The sequence below is a fragment of the Daucus carota genome, chromosome 5, assembly GCF_001625215.2.
Source record: "Daucus carota subsp. sativus chromosome 5, DH1 v3.0, whole genome shotgun sequence".
Taxonomy (NCBI): Eukaryota; Viridiplantae; Streptophyta; class Magnoliopsida; order Apiales; family Apiaceae; genus Daucus; species Daucus carota.
Window position 1 is genome coordinate 30,829,477 of NC_030385.2, and position 21,254 is coordinate 30,850,730.

Sequence of the window (21,254 nt, forward strand, 5' to 3'; positions counted from 1 at the left end):
AATTATGGGATCGGCTTCGCAAATTTTCGACACAAGAATCACGTAGAAATCTAGCCTGGAAGTTGAAAAGCTTCGGAAAAACCCTTTCGAAAAACTGTAATGGTTCGTGAAAAGGCTTGTATGTAAAGAAAGCTTTTGTCAAGGGGAATCCAAAACTAGTCTCAGATTGAAAAATGGGCAAGAATCAGTGGTGATATATGGAATTAAAAACCGTCGAGTTCGAGTTTTTTGAATGCAGTAGTGGAGGAGTTTCTTTGCGTGTGTATATGCGTGTGTATTTTGCTGATGAAGAGTGGAAAAACGCCAAGTGAGTATATATATACGCACAGTAGTATTGAGGCGCAAGTTGGTTAAAGACCAACTTGCCCCTCATAGTGTACACAGTACACTACCAAGGCGCAACAAGTGAAATGACAAAACTGCCCCTTATAGGTGCACTGTATGAGCGCAAGTTTGTACTTAGAAAAGAAAACGAGTACACAGACAAGTGTATGTACTGGTGGCGCAACATTTGACTTAGTCAAATGTTGCGCTTGAGTAGACATACAGGAGAATTTCCAAGCTTTTGAAGAGAAAAACTAAGTAGGAGGAATCCTTAGTGCATATATATATCAACTGGGGGCGCAACATTTGACTTAGTCAAATGTTGCGCCATATACCACAACTCAGTTATATATATGAACTTAGAGACTTTGGAGATAACACTCACAAAAATATATCAAATTTGTCAAATATATTTCGATTAAAATCAAAACAATCTAACAATTTGATAAAGGAATATCACAATTAAATTAAATAAAGCTTCACCAAATTTTAAAATTTAGTTAGCAAATATTCAATTAATAATGCTGCAATTATTTTAATTAAGTTTTAATTAATGGACAACTTAACATAATTTGAATTGCGTCAAATCCATTAATCAAATTTAATTAAAATATGAATCAAATAAACACTAATATTCATTAATTGAATATAAGTACTTAAATAATTCAAGAAAATTAATTCTAAATATCTACCATTTAGCAATTAATCACATAATCACATAAAGTCATGCAGATCATATAAATCATGGCAAATAATTAAAACTAATTATCAGAGAAATATGTAAAATACTGGATGCACTTTTGTAAATTCACAAGTCCTGAAAATATGAACATTTTAAAACTTGTGAACTCACGAACAAATTGCAGTTATTTCTTGTCTAATTAATTAGACATATTTAACATCCCAAGTTCACCAACCAGTCTAGAGAAAGTGGATTCGTCTAGTGGTTTAGTGAAGATGTCTGCAATTTGTTGATCAGTAGGTACAAAGTGTAACTCTACTGTTCCATTCATGACATGCTCGCGAAGGAAATGATACCTGATATCAATATGCTTTGTCCTGGAGTGTTGAACAAGATTGTTGGCAATGGCAATGGCACTCGTGTTATCACACAGAATCGGAATTTTATCCAACATGAGTCCATAATCTTGTAGTTGATTCCTCATCCACAAGATTTGAGCACAGCAACTTCCAGCAGCTATGTATTCAGCTTCTGCTGTAGACGTAGACACGGAGTGTTGCTTCTTGCTATACCATGACACCAACCTTCGTCCAAGAAACTGACAGCTTCCGGAAGTACTTTTCCTATCAATCTTACATCCTGCAAAGTCAGAATCTGTATAGCCAATCAGATTAAAACCTGTATCTTTAGGGTACCAAATCCCTAGATTGGGGGTTCCCTTAAGATACCTAAAAATACGCTTAACAGCTATAAGATGTGACTCTTTAGGATCAGCCTGGAATCTAGCACATAAACAAGTTGCGAACATGATATCTGGTCTACTAGCAGTTAAGTATAAGAGAGAGCCAATCATACCTCGATACTTCGTGATGTCAACTGACTTACCAACTTTGTCCTGATCAAGTTTGACAGCAGTTGGCATAGGAGTTTTGGCAGGAGATGCTTCTTCCATTCCATATTTCTTCAGAAGATCCTTGATGTATTTGGATTGGCAGATAAAAATACCATCAGGCTTCTGAATGACTTGAAGTCCTAGGAAGAAGGACAATTCTCCCATCATGCTCATCTCATACTTGCTCTGCATTAACTTAGCAAATCTCTCGCACAAAAGATCATTAGTAGAACCAAATATAATGTCATCGACATATACTTGTACAAGAATTATATCATCCTTATGCTTTTTATGGAAAAGAGTTTTATCGATGATACCTCTGGTGAAACCATTTTCAAGTAAGAACTTGGAAAGAGTGTCATACCAGGTTCGAGGGGCTTGCTTCAGGCCATAGAGTGCTTTGAAGAGAAAGTATACGAAGTCTTCAAATTCTTTGTCTTCAAACCCAGGGGGTTGTTCAACATAGACTTCCTCTTCCAGATCACCATTCAGGAATGCACTTTTCACATCCATTTGATATACTTTGAAGTTGGAGTGTGCAGCAAATGCTAAGAACATCCTGATTGCTTCAAGCCTAGCAACTGGAGCATAGGTTTCATCATAATCAATTCCTTCTTCTTGTGAATAACCCTTTGCAACCAGTCTTGCCTTATTCCTCGTAACAATACCATCTTCATCCAGTTTGTTTCTAAAAACCCATCTAGTGCCAACTATAGATTTTCCTTTAGGTCTTGGCACCAGCTTCCAAACTTTCTGCCTTTCGAATTGATTGAGTTCTTCCTGCATTGCAGATACCCAATCTGGATCACTTAGAGCCTCTTCAACTTTCTTTGGTTCTATATGAGACAAGAATCCAGCAAAGTTGCATTCATTCTGAGTTGCTCTTCTAGTCTGCACTCCTGTGTCTGGATCACCAATGATTTGTTCAACAGGATGGTCTCTACTCCATACCCTTTGTCTTGGCAGATTCAATCTTGATGATTCACCAAAATCATAGTTGTGTTGAGTGTGATGACTAGTGGATCCACTTTGACTTACTCCCCCTGAGCTGATGTAGATTCTATTTAATGATCCTCCACTTTGACCACTGTGACCATGATGATCATTTGTATTGTTACCAATACTTCCTCCAGATGGTTCAGGATCAGCATTTCCTTCATTTGTATTAGGTTCCCTTATATCAGCTTCAGGTTGATCTTCTCCTAAATAGATGTCTTCTAAATTCTCAAACTCCAGAGAATCAGATTCATTTTCCTTTTGGAGACTTGGGAGTTTGGTATCATCAAATCTTACATTGATGCTTTCAATCAGCTTATCGTCATTGATCAGATAAACCCTGTAGGCCTTAGACTCCAAAGAATAACCCAGAAATATGCCTTCTTCAGCTTTGGCATCAAACTTTCCCAAATGCTCTTCTTTTAACACAAAGCATTTTGCACCAAACACATGAAAGTAACTCAGTGATGGTTTTCTGTTGGCCATTACTTCATAAGGAGTCTTATCCAAATCCTTGTTAAACAGGGTACGATTTTGAGTGTAGCAAGCAGTGCTTACAGCTTCAGCCCAGAAATAGATTGGAAGTCTTGATTGACTAATCATAGTCCTTGCTGCTTCAATCAAGGTTCTGTTCTTCCTTTCTACGACACCATTTTGCTGTGGAGTCCTTGGAGCTGAATACTGACGGGAGATGCCCTTATCAGTACAGAAGTCATTAAGAACAGCATTACGAAATTCTGTTCCATTATCTGATCTGATTTCCCTTACTGGCAGATTTGCTTCTTTTTCAATCTTCTTGATATGATCAATGATGACGAATGCTGCTTCATCCTTTGAATGTAAGAATAATACCCATGTGTATTTTGAGTAGTCATCAACGATCACAAGAGCATATCTTTTCCTTGATATAGAAGGAATGTTGACTGGTCCAAACAGATCCATATGAATCAGTTGAAGGGGTGAACCAATATCAGTCATGCCTTTGCTCCTGTGTGATGCTTTCTTTGACTTCCCTTTTTCACATGCATCACAGAGTCCTTCTTGACAGAATTCTTTCTGTGGCAATCCTCTCACAAGTTCCCTTTTGACTAAAGAGTTCATAGTCTTAAAGTTCAAGTGTGAGAGCTTCCGATGCCATAACCAACTATCATCAGCAGAGGCCTTGGTGTAGAAACACTTGACCTCCCCCTTACTTGCTGAGTCTATGTCGGCTATAAACAAACTTGATTTTCTTACACCACGGAGTGTAAGATCCTTGTTCTTCCGGTTCTGGATTAAGCAAACTTCCTTCTGAAAGATTACGTCGTATCCTTTGTCACAGAACTGACTGATACTCAGTAAGTTGTGCTTGAGTCCTTCTACCAGAGAGATATCTTCAATGATGACATTTCCAACTTTCAGCTTACCATATCCCGTTGTAAATCCTTTGCTGTCATCTCCAAAGATTACAATTGGGCCGGTTCTCATCACCACATCTGTGAGCAGGGACTTTTCTCCAGTCATGTGTCTTGAACAACCACTATCAAGAACCCACACAACTTTACCTTTCCTTCCTGTGCCCTGCATTCACAAATGGATTAAACTTTCTTTGGTACCCAGACATTCTTGGGTCCAGGTGGTTTAGTAGAAACAGGATTATCAACAGAAACTGGTTTAGCATGTGCTTGTTCAGGGGTGACTGGACTCTTCTCCTTTTTAGTCTTAGCAGAAGTGCTTTTAGACTTGGAGTTGGGAGTTTCCTTCTTCTTAGAAGGACTAGCAGTCTTTGCCTCAGGGGCAACCGAAGGTGCAGGCATATTCATATTCATTGCAGATGGTGCAGAAAAAGATGCATTCAACATGGTAAAGCATGCAGACATCATATTCATAGCACATAGCATGCAACCTACTCTACCACATGGCAAATGAACAGCATTCATGTTAAAAGTATTAGGCATGCTAGAAACAGAATTATCTACCTTAATCATTTTACATGCATGAGTAAGATGATTAGTAGAGTTGCAGTTATTACAAACCTTTCTAGCATTAGAATTCCTAGAGTTGGTGTTCTTAGGATCTAACTTGCCATTTCTGTTGTTCTTCTTCTTGTTGGAACTAGTACTTCCTAATCCAGTTTTATCTGAGTCATCTCTGACTTGGGAATTAGAAGGTACATCTTGTGATTCCTGTTTTACTTGAGGCTTAACAACTTCCTCATTTTTCAACTCTTCCTTGATGACAAGGTCTTCTTCTATCAGAGGTTCTGTTTGTGCCTTTCTAAAGATAGGGGTCTTGGTGTTCTTCAGAATTTTAGGTATATTTGTTCCTTCAGGAGCATTCTCAGTTCCTGCTGAAACAAATATGCCTTCATTCTCTTTTCTCTTCTTTCTTTTAGCACTTTCTAAAGAACTATAGTCAAGGCCAATAGCAACCTTCTTATCAACCCTTTGACTATCCAAGATCTCTTTCTGTAGAAAAGCAGAATTCTGATAGGCCCTAAGCTTAGTTTCTAGGTCAGCAATCTGAGACCTAAGGGACTCCTCAATTTCTGCACTACACTTCTCCTTATTCTCTAGATATTCAATTCTATCTTTAAGGTTAATGTTCATGAGTTTCTCTAAAGCTAATTCATCTACTCTTTCTTCAAGTTTAGCTATCTTTAGAGAGAGACTACAGTTATCTGATTCTGAAGCTAATAAACTAGTGTGCAAGTTATACATCTCTTGACCTAGTTCATTTATAGTCTTTTTATAATCAGCAGTAGTCATGTCATCAACAGAAATTTCAGGAGATACCTGAGATGGAGATTCCTCGACAGTGTCAGCCATTAATGCAAATGCATAATTGCTCTGGACAGGTTCATCATCAGAATCTGTGTCATCCCAGCTTTTTCCCTCAGCAATGTAAGCCCTTCCTTTGTGCTTGGCCACCATTGCTTCCAACTTAGCTTTTAGCTTCTCATTCTCTTTCTTCAGATCCTCATAAGAATTCTTCTTATCATATGAGTTGCTTCTTTCTCTGACAGGAGCCGCTTTGGGTTTCCTGCACTCTGTTGCAAAGTGCCCTAAGTCATTGCAGTTGTAGCATCTGACCTTGCTCTTGTCATACATGTTTGGTTTGTGACTGCCAGTATTCTTTGACCCTGACCCTGAGTATCCTCCTTTACCCTGAAACTTGTTCCCTGAAGCTTTCTTGTACCGGGGGTTTTTCCTGAACTTGATATGCTTGAACCTTGCAGCCATATAAGCCATTGACTTATCTTCCAGCTGCTCCAGCTCTTCTTGAGTGTAGAACTCATCCTCCGGTTCATCAGAAACTTCATCAACTTCAGCTTCTACAATCTCAGTAATGGTAGAAGGATAGTCAGCTTTGATGGATGAACAATCACTCTGAGCAACAGTGTGATCATTGATACCATATTCAACTAATTGTTGATAACCAAAGTATGGTTGATCAGCAATAAGTGCAGTGGTCTTCTGTAAGGCCATACTCTTGGATTCTGTTGATCCACCACCATATATGATCTTTCTTTGTTCAAGTTCCATCTCAAACGTCTTCAGTTTTCCAAACAGCTTTTCCAAAGTCATAGTTCTGAAGTCGCTTCTTTCCCGGATGGTCTCTGTCTTTACAACTAGATGGGGTGGCATCACAAATGAGAACTTTCTGTTAATCTCTTTCTGTGGATAAGTCTTTCCATGTAGGGTAAGTTCATTCAACAACAGCATGAACCTTTCATAGATTTGAGAAATGTTCTCTCCAGGTATTGCCTGAAATGCTTCATATCTGGCAATTAGCATATCGTATCTGTTTTCCCTGACTTCTTCAGATCCCTCCATCAATGCCTCTCTATAGTGTCCCACATCTGCTTTGAAGTTTTCAGACTTAGTATCAGATGTGTCATAGTCTTGGTCATTGATTCAACAATTATAAGTTGCAGATTATGGTCATGTGCAATATACTCCTTATCAGTTTCAGTGTATTCGCTTTTCTCTTTGGGAACAGACTTTTGTGGAATACGAACTGAAAGTGTTTGTCCTAAATCCAATCATGTATGATGAGTTAGGAAATACTTTCTTGTATTCGTATTTGATTTCATTAATATTAATAAAAGACTTGTTTTGATTTTATTATGGGATTTATCTATTTAAAGTGTTTTAAATAAGATGTTCCATAGTTTGGAGTAAAGCTTCTAGAATTATAATGAGATTATAATAGTGAGATCTAGAAGATGATAACTCTGGACTTAAACAGTTCCTGATCATAGGATAACTAATCGGAAGTTAGTAAATCCGCAAAGATTGGTACATACTGTGCTTGCTCCCTTAAGGAGGATGTCTGTTCTCATAGGCATTTGTGTGGTGACACTATAGCCAGTATGTAGGTGCTTATTGGGGAATAAGTTCACTGAACATGACTCGATAAGTTGAATAACTAATGGAGATTACTCACGTGTCAATAGTTACTGAGTGATAGTTGTACAAGTGTCCTAAGACTTGAGATCGTTAAAGTTATCTTATATATAAAGAACTGTGCTTTGGTTTAGTCCTTAGTCTCAAGGACAACCATTAGGACTATTCTGGGCATAGGGATTTATGTATAGAGATAGTTAACGTCAATAGAGGATCTACCCCTTCCAGTATAGGAAGAGAATATCCTATGTTATTCTTTCTATGCAAGTTCTGGAATCTCTGGCCAGAGTATATGAAATTAGAAAGGAGTTTCTAATTTGCATTAATATGAACTTCGCATTAAGAACAAGAAATCATATGATTAAATTTGATAGGCTTGACACGAGATCCATGCCTTGTATTTAATCGGGATATTGTAAGGGTAGAAGGAATTAATTGTACGGTAACTAGTCACTGACAGGTTCTTGTTATTCTAAGCAGAGAATTCATATTATCCGGATAGTCGCGATATGTTGAGAAGCATCACTCACGATGTAGAATAAATATAATTAATCAGTTAATTATATTTAGTGAATTTTGGAATTCATATAAATAATTAATAAAAGGTTTATTATTATTTATTTCTACTACCGGCATAATATTGAACCTACAGGGTCACACCATAAAAAGATTAATTTATTGATGAAGGGATTTTTTGAGAGAGCAGGTTATTTTCTAAGGAGTTTAGAAAATAATAATAATTAAAATAGTTTTAATTATTATTTAAACATTTTATAAGATAAAGTGTGGGATTTATATATATTAATATATATTGATATAATAATTGTGTAAAACCTAGGAGAGCCCTATATAAAGAAAGAGATGAGAAGGCTTTAGACAACTGGGGTTTTGTGAAAACCTAGTAGCCTCCCTCACCTTCTTCATCTCTCTCTCTCTCTCAAAAGTAGAAGGGCTCCATCTTTATAAAAGCTTCATCGAAGGATTAATCTTGGTGGATACCGGTAGAGTGCTTCACGCATTGAGAAGCAACTGCTAGGACCTCTCTTTGTCTTCCTTGGATCGCTTTTAAAGGTTAGAATTCGATTCTAAAACTATTTCATAAATCGTATGTGTAATTTATGTGTCTTTCTATATGCGCGATTCATGATTTACGGATTGAAAATTGTTATATCATGCTTCCGCTCTTCCGTAAATTCCTTCACGAACACCATTTTCAACAGATTCAGGAATAATCTTCATAGGCAAAAACGGACCATTTTCCAGAATCCCAATGTACATGGGATTAGCAACTCTGATGTACAGCAACATCTTCATCTTCCAGTTGTTGTAGTCATCCTTGTCAAATGGAGGTACTTTGATTCCTAACTTGTGTGTCGACATTGTTATCAGATAAAATTACGATTGTACGGACAGCTAGCTTTTCAGATTGGTTACGGATCTCAGATCTGTATATCGATCAGCTAAGCTCTGATACCAATTGTTAGGTCCAATCAGACGTAGAAGGGGGGGTTGAATACGTCGTACCAATTTCTTCGATTTAATTTAATTGCGGATAATCTTTGTTTCAGTCCATGTTAAATCAATCGTAAATAAATAACTCCAGCAAGTCGGGGAATATTCTTGTATTAGAAATAATCCTCGGGTGCTACAAATTCCAACACAAGTGTCGGCTGCAGAGACTACAATCACTCTATTACAAACTCTCGAAAAAAACGATCTTCTAATTTAACTCTCGAGAATGTGTATAGTGTGTGCACTTACAAAGTGTGTAGTTGTTTTCAAATGAAAACATCAACCTCTATTTATAGGCTTTCCAACAACTAACCATGGTTAACGAGTTCGTCCTGGACGACTTGAGTTCGTCCTGGACGAATTCGTTTTACAAAAATAAAACTAACTCAGGTATAAACAAGGAGTGGCGCCACTTTCAGATACATATATATAAACACATATATATATGTACATGAAAGTTGCGCCCAAATGTATCCATTGTTTACAGGGGTCAACGGGTCAAACGTTGCGCCTGTATTGATCTCCCAGTGAAATGACTTAGCCATTTATACATGAAGTTGCGCTTTGAGAGATGGGTGGGAGTCGCAACCTTTGACTTGGTCAAAGGTTGCGCTCCACTACTGGTGACTCCACTGTAGACGGTACTTAGAGAAATTCATGCATTGGACTTGTGCTAGATGAGTTTTGGAGTCGCAACCTTTGACTTGGTCAAAAGTTGCGCTCAAGACTTGTCTCACTGTTTCTCCTGTACCATACTTAGAACTTTTCAGCATGCCATCAGTTTTGAACATTTGTAGCGCAAGCTTTGACTTTTCATAGTCAAAGTTTGCGCCAGGCACAGCTGAGTCCCCTTGATGAGTACTTAGACAAATTTCCTTTCAACTCCTATTTTGCACAAGGATTAAATATACATATATATATATATATATATAATTAATTGTGTTAAATTAATTACTTGAATTATTTAAATTCAAATAATTCACAATTAATATATATATATATATATATATATATATATATATATATATATATATATATATATCTAAATAAGTCCTTTGGGCAATATATCCTGGAGCAGCTTGATTAACTTGATCAATTAATTCGTTGATCGAATCCACTGAATACTTTCGTATGTCCTGACGTCCTGTGCACTGGTCTGGTTCACGAACGACTCGAACTGAAATAATTCTTTGAATCCTTTGCTTGATAATCTACTTGATCAGTCATTCCGGGTTAGATGTTGCTTCGATAAATTTGATTATAAATAATCAAATTAAATATACTGGAATCTTCTGGTCTTTGATACTTGATCTTCAGGCAATCTTGATAGCAGACACATTGAACTTTATTCTTCACTGAGGCTTGAACATATTAATGAACTTCTTCCAGTGGACGGATGCTCGTCTCAGATATCTTGATTGACTTTGTCTGTTCGTATCGAATCTCCAACCTGTAGATTCCTGTAATATACTTACGTATTGTTTCCTGTCTTTTGTTGTGTTGAGTTATCGTAATTACATTTACGTTACATTATGCTTTACAATTCAATAAATACATGCATTTAATGCATTCAATCAGTACATTTCCTTTTTCAAAAAGATTTGTCTAAGATTTGCTTCAATATTCACGCATAATCCATACTTCAACCATCAAACTCCCATATACGGATTAAATTATTAAAATATAAATATTAATTAACTGACATAAATAATAAGATATGCAACTAATTATTTTCCTTTTTTATATTGTTTATATCTCATTAATAGTCAGAGCATTTAGTATATATTAAATTTGAATTTCAAATTTTAAAGATTCACCGTGAGAAATAGAAAAGATTTAATAATATAATATCTTAGAGAATCTTTAAGATTTAAAAATAATAAAATATCTTAGAGAATCTTTAAAATTTTATTATTTAAGATCTTATTCTAAAGTACATTTAGATTATAAGATATTTTCATATGTTAGGAATCAATAATTTTTGATGATAACATAAACATTTTGTAACATGTCTTACTTAGAATCTTTATCAAATTTCAGTTGTAATTGTTATATTTCTTATCTTTGGGAATTATCAACGGATGGGTAGAATAGGATGGCTAATTGTAAATATCCAATGCCATGTAATTTTATCTAAGTGAAGGATATTCAACTGATGAGATGTAACTATTCAACTGATGAAGACTGGATGATGTTTCAACTGATGAAAATCAAGCATTCAACTGAAGACAAAGTGTTCAACTGATGATGCTGAGGAATTCAACTGATGAGACTGGAACAGCATTCAACTGATGGAGTCTGTAATTCATTCAACTGATGAGCCGGGCATTCAACTGATAAAGTAAAGAGCAGTTGAAAGCAACCAGAACTTTCAACTGATGAAGCAAAGAGCAGTTGAAAGTGACTAGAGCTTAAGTCTGACAAATCACATGGATCGAATTACACTAAAATAGACATGGAAGCCTAATTAGGAAAATAAAGAAGAAGCAGAAACATACTTATCTCATGCAGTGCAACCTGGATCAAATCAAGATGATGGTCAAAGATGAAGACATCTCAGAAAGCATGCATAAGACAAAGTTGTGCAGCATTGTTTTTAGATTAGAGTGCACTTTGTAATCTAGCTAAAAACTTTGTAAAACTTGGAGTATATAACCAAGTTAGTAGCATCAGTTGAACTTGTTCAATTTACTTGAGAGAAAAATCTGAGAGTTAGAACTTGTTTGAGTGATGAACCAGCAGCTGTGCGAATTGTAAACAATCCACAGATTCTTCTATATAAAATCTCACGGGTGGATCATTCAATCCACCCGTATTTTTAATACTTGGTGTTTTTCTGTTTACTGTGTTCTTAGTGTATTATTCTTGAATCTTTTAAATTTGTAAAAGATTGTATTCAACCCCCCCTTCTACAATCTTTCTTATAGTTGGTGTAAAATAACATCATATGTGTAAGAAACTACTCAACAGAATCGGATCAAATATTTTCTCATTCACTATAGGAGAGGTATTTTAGTTTTATTAATATAACATATATGATAAATGTCATTTAAATGTAATTGGATTCCTTTAAGTGTTTATATTCAAAGTAATAAAATATAACCAGATTCCATTAAGTGTTTTGATGCATATTTTAAAAGAATCTTGCATGACACAAATATTTATTATTAAAAATAATAAAAATATCTTAGAGAATCTTTAAAATTTTATTATTTAAGATCTTATTCCAAGAGCATTTAGATAAGATATTTTCATAGGTACTGTCATGTGTGGGAAATTACTCAACGGAATCCGATCAAATATTTTCTCATTAACTATAGGATGGGTATTTCAGTTTTATTAATATAACATATATGATAAATGTCATTTAAATGTAATTGGATTTCTTCAAGTGTTTGTATTCAAAGTAATAAAATATAACCAGATTCCATTAAGTGTTTTGATGCATATTTTTAAAAGAATCTTGCATATTAAAAATAATAGAATATCTTAGAAAATGTTTAAAATTTTATTATTTAAGATCTTATTTCAAAAGTGCATTTAGATAAGATATTTTCATTGGTATTGTGATGTGTAGGAAAAGGGAATCCAAGATCAAATATTTTCTCATTAACTATAAGAGAAGTATTTCAGTTTTATTAATATAACATATATGATAAATGTCATTTTCTTTTTTTATATTATTTATATTTTATTAATAGTCAGAGCATTTAGTGTACATTAAATTTGAATTTTAAATTTCAAAATTTCAAAGATTCACCGTGAGAAATAGAAAAGATTTAATAACATTATTTTAGCATTTATTTCTATTTATGATTTTTTTGACGTAGGAGGTTTCTTAAAGTATTCCTTTAGATATTATTATAAATTTTGTATTCGTATTCTTTTATATTAATTGGTTTAAGATTTTTCAAAATAATAATTAATAAAAATGTTAAAAGAGTCAAAATAATATCATACGGTGAATAATTTATACAAGAAAAAAACTCAAATTTTAAAAGAATCTTGCATGACACAAATATTTATTATTAAAAATAATAAAATATCTTAGAGAATCTTTAAAATTTTATTATTTAAGATCTTATTCTAAAGTACATTTAGATAAGATATTTTCATAGGTACTATCATGTGTAAAAAACTACTCAACGGAATCGAATCAGATATTTTCTCATTAACTATAGGAGAGATATTTTAGTTTTATTTTTTTTATTTTTTTGCTAATTATATTTTAGTTTTATTAATATAACATATATGATAAATGTCAATTAAATGTAATTGGATTCCTTTAAGTGTTTATATTCAATGTAATAAAATATAACCAGATTCCAGAGTTAGGTTCCTTGTAGACTTATTTCTTTGGAGTATTTGAAGACCAATTTTAACACCATTAGATTAGAACTAAACTGAACGGTGGATCTACAAGACACGTGGCATTTGTTTTTAATTAAAAAACTACTCCCTCCGTCCCAATGAATTATATAGATTGGGATTGGACACGGAAACCAAGAAAAAGGGTAAAAAATGAGTAAAGTTAGATGGAAAGTGGGTAAAATGGTGGGACCTATATATTTTTTAATAATAGATTTGAGATAGTGGAGGAAAGTAGTGGGTGTAATAGTGTTTTTATTATTATAGAATTGAGATAGTGGGAGAATATAGTGGGTGTAGTAGTGTTTTATATTATAATAAGTTGCTATTTTGGGAATGTATAGAAATGATGAGACATCCAAAAAAGGAAAGTGTATAGAATTGATTGGGACGGAGGGAGTACTAGATATCTTCAAAGTATAAGGTTGTTGTCCTGTACAAGATCATAGCCAACAGTTCCCCTAGACTTTCTCCTCGTAATCAGTTTCAAATTTCTGAGAAATAAACACAGGATTGATGAACAACTGCCATCAATTTACAGAACAACCGGAATCAAATACAATTTTCAGAACGACGTCTTGTGCACTGTTCCGACATCCCTCACACTTTTTAACTGGGTTAGTTGACTGAATTGTGTACTGCACTTTGTCAAGATTAAGCAACTAGCATTAGACACAATTCTGCACTTTTTAGGTGCCAATCTTATAGACCCATCGTGGACACAGAATTAACATCGTGATTCATGTCATGAAATTCAATCATTTTCCCTGCTACTAGCCATTTGATGCGAGCACCGTGCATATCTTGATTATTGCATTTGCAGAACAATTAAAATGTTCTTCTTAAACTATCATTTCGTGACAATAATTGGAAATACAAAGGACAACATTCAACAGAACAGGTGGACGACTTATCGAGATATGTGAGAGATTAGCGGAGAAAGTGGCACTCCTCTTGTAACTGCCAAACAAACCAAATAATTGAAAACGAATATTTTAATTATAAAATAAAAGTATATCGGCCATCGGATCATAAATGAATAAAGGGTCAAGATGTAGGACTCCAAGTCTCCAATAATTTGGGTCTCCACTGAACTTAGGCCCAGATTCCATTAAGTGTTTTGATGCATATTTTAAAATAATCTTGCATGACACAAATATTTATTATTAAAAATAATAAAATATCTTAGAGAATCTTTAAAATTTTATTATTTAAGATATTATTCTAAGAGTATTTAGATAAGATATTTTCATATTTCTTCAAGTGTTTATATTCAAAATAATAAAATATAATGAGATTCCATTAAGTGTTTTGATCTATATTTTAAAAGAATCTTGCATATTAAAAATAATAAAATATCTTAGAGAATGTTTAAAATTTTATTATTTAGGATCTTATTCTAAAGAGCATTTAAATAAGATATTTTCATAGGTATTGTCATGTGTAGGAAATTACTCAACGGAATCCGATCAAATATTTTTTCATTAACTACAGGAAAGGTATTTCAGTTTTATTAATATAAATATATGATAAATGTCATTTAAATATAATTGGATTCCTTCAAGTGTTAATATTTAAAGTGATAAAATATAACCAGATTCCATTAAGTGTTTTTTTTGACAAAGATTCCATTAAGTGTTTTAAGTAATAATAAGATTTGTAAATAATTGATTTTCTTTTTCTATATTATTCATATCTCAACCAATCAGTCAGAGCAATTAGTGTATATTAAATTTGAATTTCAAATTTAAAAGTCAAAAAATTCACCTTGATAAATAGAAAAGATTTAATAATATTATTTTAGTATTTATATTTATTTATGATTTTTTGACGTAGAAGGTTTCTTAAACTGTTCCTTTAGATATTATTATAATTTTTCTATTAGGATTCTTTTATATTATAATCGTTAAAAATATTAGAAGAGTCAAAAGAATATCATAGGATAAAAAATTTATACAAGACAAATCTCAAAATTTTAAAAGAATCTTGCATAGCACAAATATTAATTATTAAAATTAATAAAATATCTTGGATACACAGACCCCCGAAATTAAATTCATAAAATTTAATCAAAGAATACTGCTAGGAATAGAGCACATCTTGAAATCAGGCGGCCGGAAAATATTCAAAAGCAACTTTAACACCATAACCACTCTACTCGAGCAACAGCAGCAAGCAAGGACTCCACCACCATCTCGGCCAACAGAATTGTCCAGGAAAAGAACTAAAAAAAAAGACCCCTCGATAGCAGCGACTCCTGCAGCATCCACCCATAACAGACCCTCTGACTATCAAACAGAAAATTTGCCAAACATTTAACTATGCCAGACCACCTAAAAAACTGCAGCACCTCGAAATTACTCAAGCAGAACAATCCCCTGCGATTAGAGCAATCCTGGAACAAATCACATAAATATAAAATAGGACTACCATCAATTATACCACAGCAACATAAAAAGACAATGACCCAGTTAACTGCAGCATCAACAACTTTCCGCAGACTTTTCCAGAAATAAATCTCTATCAACAGATAAATAAAAAAGCTCCAGACAATCCATAAATCAGATTTTAAAACATTCTCACAGCCCCAAAACATCATGTCAGCATATAAAATTTTCTCCCAGCAGGGGCCAAGACTAAAGATACAAAAAAGAAGGCTTTCACCCATAACAGGCGGCCAATACTCAACTTACAAATCCACTAGGATGATGCAAAAAAACACCCCAGAAACAAATAGCAGACGCAGATTCTTGGCTCAGCCAAAAATAGACTGCCACCAAAACCAAGACCTCCCCCATATCAAACATGATTGATTAACAGAAGTTTGGAATTTAAACCTTATCTGAGCAAATCATCTCTCACCCTCGGAGAATTAAAAAATGAAATCCCCTGCAATTTTTTCTGAATATCATCATATTTATCATCAATAATCTACCCAACAGACTTATTCTTCTTCTGAAAAAGCCTCTGTTTTCTCTCATTCCAAAGATGAGAAACTACCGCGGGACAAGCTTATTAATTAGAACATTCAAAGATTTTCCTTGCCAAGCAACAGCAGATTTTCGAATATACTCCTCCCAATTCCCTTTGTACAGCAAACAATAGCCCCTTTTTGAAATTTCAGAAGGACAAAGTGACAGAATCCACATTGAAAATATAAATGTGAAAGAGAATCAGGAATCTCTCCACAAAAGCTACAAGAAACACTTTGCTGCACTTGCCAATATTTAAGACGGTTCTGAGTTAGCAAGCGATCCCGAATCACAAGCCATAAAACATGACATTATAAAAGAAACCTTAATAAATCTTAAGAACCTCGAACCTAGCTAAACACCTAAAAGAATCTCAGCATGGAGATTCTTCTCCGTCATTTTGGCCAGTGTTCTCATGGAGATTCTTCTCTGTTATTTTCTCTCTGGAAAAGGAATACGTGGGTCTGCAGATTATACAAAAGTTATAACAAACAAATCTTACGAAAAAGATTTAAGATCCATGAGAATGATGTGTGGTATAGACCTTCAATTGATGAATTACAGTGTTTTCACGATCTCGTAGCTTTCTTCTTCTTACAATAGTAGTCGTTCTTCATGACGGTGTGTATATGTAATGATCTCGGATGTAATGATTTGAGGGTATTTTGTGTGCTTTGATTTGATTTGGACAAATGCCAAAAATAAAATATTTTTAATTAATAAAAAATAGATTGCTTACGATTTTGCCCCTGTGTGTGTTAGATTATGATTGATTTTAATTTGGGAAATAAGTATATGTGACAAAAAAAAAATCAACGGCATCTAAGAGGGTTCCTCGGTTTTCTTGATAATTTGGTTTTCTCTGAAACCTCACTCTCTCTCTCTCTCTCTATATATATATATATATATATATATATAGGGGTGGGTTCTGGTACAAACTTACAAACTTTATGCGTTCAACACATATATAATTTGAGTTCAACATTTTTTTAACATATTTTGTTGAACATCGAATAAAATTGTGTTGGAGAAGTACATAAACTAATTTTATAATGTAGGAACTAAGTTAAATGTATTATATAACTTATATTTATGTTTCTAGACCCTACCCAAACCCCAGAGGTATAGTTTAATCATCTTTATTGATATATTCAACACAATGATAACTGGTGTTCTACACCCGATGTTGAACCCCAGTTACAAATGTGTTGAATGCACGATATATTTATGCGTTATTTTTTAAAATTGTGAAATTTTTTCAAGAATTTTCAACATGGATACTTTCTATAACGAAGGATTAACACGGTGGGAGAATAAAAAAAATTCAAAAAAAAGTTTGTAAGTTTGTAATTTAAAAAAAAATTATTTGATCCTATCCCCATATATATATATATATATAGGGGTAGGGAGGGAGGGAGGGAGAGAGAGAGAGAGAGAGGGGGGTTACTTTCATTTTCTTATAATTGTATTGTGTGGAGACTGAATTTCCACGGATGTTGATAATCCAGAGTATAAAGGAATTTTAGGTTAAGAAGAACCCAATAAACTTTTTGTATAAAAGCATGAGCAAGTGATTTAATTTATTCTTTTGACAAACAAATAGTGTTATGAGATAAAATACTTAACAAAATTTTAGAGCATGGTTAGGATAAATCTTGGAACTGTCAATTACAAAATGACCGTGAAACAAATAACGAGCTAAATAGATAGTAATTTTGTTTTCAGAAAGTTAATACATATGATATCTTAGATCTTTAATTTAAAAAGTATCATAATGACATCTTGAGTAATCTCACGTATATATGTGAAACAAGTATTACCGCATTTGATCTTTACTCCCACGTATATATGTGAAACAAGTATTACCGCATTTGATCTTACATAAGCATCATCTGTAATTGTAATTCTATATTCAGAACTATTAATTACATCAATAGATATTGGAATAACAAATATCGCTAAAATATGAATAAATTCTTGTTATGAAAAGTGAGTTCTTGCGATATTCACTACCGTCCCAAAATTCGAGTCTTGTAGATCTCCTTAAATATCCTATAAATCCTTATCATAAAAACTATCGAAATCTGAATCAAGACACACAAAAATATCAAAATACAAGGACACCAACATCCAAAAAAAAAATGGGCACGACTAACAACCTTTATAAAAAGATCTCATTCAGCAAAATAAGATTTGAGTTTTATTGAAAAACTGGTAAAGATAAGAGAGGACGGGAAAGTGAAAAGAGGATGAAAATGTCAGTGAAGAGGGGATGGGATTCAGACCTGAAAAGCGTAGAAATGACGGTTAGAACATAGAACCCTAATTACTTAAAAGTTGTATGGATAGTACTTCTGATTTGTTCGGATTAGAACCGCTAACATTTAATCTGAATGAAAGAGAAAAAGTACTTCGGCGAGAATTTATAGAATATCCGTAAAAGGTTAATAATCAAGTGAGTCATCAAAGTGTGCTCGATATATCAAGTTGGTCACCGAACAAAAAACAGTCTCAGATCGGTCAATTAAGTTGGTTACAAATATTTCTAAATATAAGTTAAGAAGAAAAAATATTATTTATAGAAATATGCACAATTTTTCTTGAATTTTACCACAACTTAGTACAAGATTATGACTTCTACTACTTATGATAATATATTCAAGTTTTATCAAGTTTATTTACTATTTAAAATAAATAATAAATAAACTTGATAAAATATAAATATATTATTAACATATATATGTGTGTGTCTGTGTGCTCACCATAACTATGTTGTTTTAATGATTCCAAATTACTTTGATAAATGCTAGAAACAAGTATGAAAGTACTCGAAGTGGGTTTATAGTAAAAAAATAAACGGTTGATTTTTTATGAATAGTTATGTAAAAATATATGAATAGTGATGTGGACAAAATAGTCCCCGGCGGGGTGAATTGACATATTTTGGCTCAACAGGTGACCACTATTATTTAAAATCCGATTATAGACAGCCACTTTGCAAATTCCAAGCCTGATTAACTATTGTATTTCAAAACTTAACAAAATCAGGGAATTCAAAGATTTCAGTATTTCTAGACAAAAAAAACAATTTCAGTATTTCACGCAGATAACTTATTTGCTGAAAAAATAATACTCTATGAACACTAATTTAGGAGCTGGGCAGTGGGCACGCCTGCTGGTTTGGTCAGATGTGTAAATGATAGGAGTAGTCAAAAAAATACATGTGAACGCTGTATCAACGTCAGAAGTAAACATAGCTTTGTCATTTTCATTATCAGAACTGCTATTTCACTCCTGCAGCTCATTTCTGCACCGCATACTCGACCATCAAGAGCACCGGCTTGCAGAGTTTTTAAATTAATACTCCCTCCGTCCCTATTTATCTGTCCACTTTGTAAGTAAAAATTTGTCCCTATTTATCTGTCCATTTATACTTTCAAAACTAACTTAATGATAGTTTTTCAAATATATCTTCATAATTTCAATTTTCAAGGCTTGACTTATTTAAAACTTGGTTGAATTCATGTTTTCAAGACATAAAGTAGGGGTATTCCACCATCTTCAAGATATTAATTAGAGGTATTTAATGAAAAAGTTTATACAATCAATTATTCCTTGGTATGCGTTTTTTTTTCTAAAATGGACATATAAAAAGGGACGGAGGGAGTAACTCAACTAATTCGGACATCTTATTAATTGGCGTGAGCAAAAGGAAAAAACTCTCACACTCAAAGAAGAAGTGGTATCCGATAAGTAATGTAGAGTCTATAGACCATAGTCAGTTAAAATTAAAATCATCATTCTTATGGAGATCATCGTTTCAGCTCTAGAAAGGCGAGTCAAAAGGTCTTCTATCACGTTACTCCCTCCGTCTCAATTTATAGGTCTATTTTGGAAAAAAAAATTGTCCCAAAATACTTGTCCCTCTCTTCTTTCAATACAAATTTATCAACATATTAATTGTGATTTTTTTGAAACTCAACATTATTCTCATTTCTCAATGCACTAAATTCTTATATTTATTGTGATTTTTTTGAAACTCAACTACATTCTCACTTATCAATGCACTAATTAATGATACATGAGATAAGATTCAATCTAACCAACTTTTTTCTTAATATGCGTGTTTATTCCAAAATGGACCTATAAATCGAGACGGAGGGAGTACGTTATAGTGTCATATCTATACGGTTTTTGTTCGCAGATAGAATACATAAATTCATGCGCAGGAAAGAATTTCATATTTATATGTTATTCTTTTTATTATAATTAAGTGTGTAATTATTGTTAAACTTTTTCTGATTTGTAGAATAAACTACTTGTTTCAAAAAACGGTATAAATCAATCAATGGGGTCTTTTCTATTTTTGTTGTTTTTCCTTTCATATGAACTTCTGAGTACGTGAAAATATTCTTTGAAAGCTGTGTGCAAGGGTTGTTTAATAGGCTACGTAACTATAACATCGTCGTAAGAGCAAGTCCAACACTATGCTAAGAGATTTTCTAAAAATATTATAAAATAATATGTTTTAGTGATTTAGCACAAGGTTTAGCACATGAGCTCCAATAATACTCCCTATATCCATTCCTATTATTATAATAATATTAAATTTAATACATCCATTCCCTATTATTATAATAATATTAAATTTAAACACTTTGGGATGTTGTGAAAAGGGAAATTATGCTGAGGAGAGAGGGAAATGAATATTTTAATGATAAAAATAGTTTAGAAGTGGCTAGCATATTCTAAAAATAGGGAAGGGAAGGCTTGTGCTAGTGATTTAGCACATCACTAGCCTAGTGTTGGAGTGCAATTTTATCCCATATTCTTTATTTTTGAATTTAAGATTTGATTTAGCACATATATTGGACTTAACGCTACTATATGATGTTCCCCGCGTACTTTGAAGAATACCTTTTTTTTTTTTTTGGAACATTGAATATATTTATTTTAATAATTTAATATTCACTCTTTCTTCGTGCTGTTTTTCGTCTTTTCTATATTATTTAATGTAAGTTCATAAACAAGTTTATGTTCAAAATTTTGCATATCCTTAAAATATTTCAAGTATATTAAGATATATATGATCAAATTCGCATTTACAATAATTAATAATT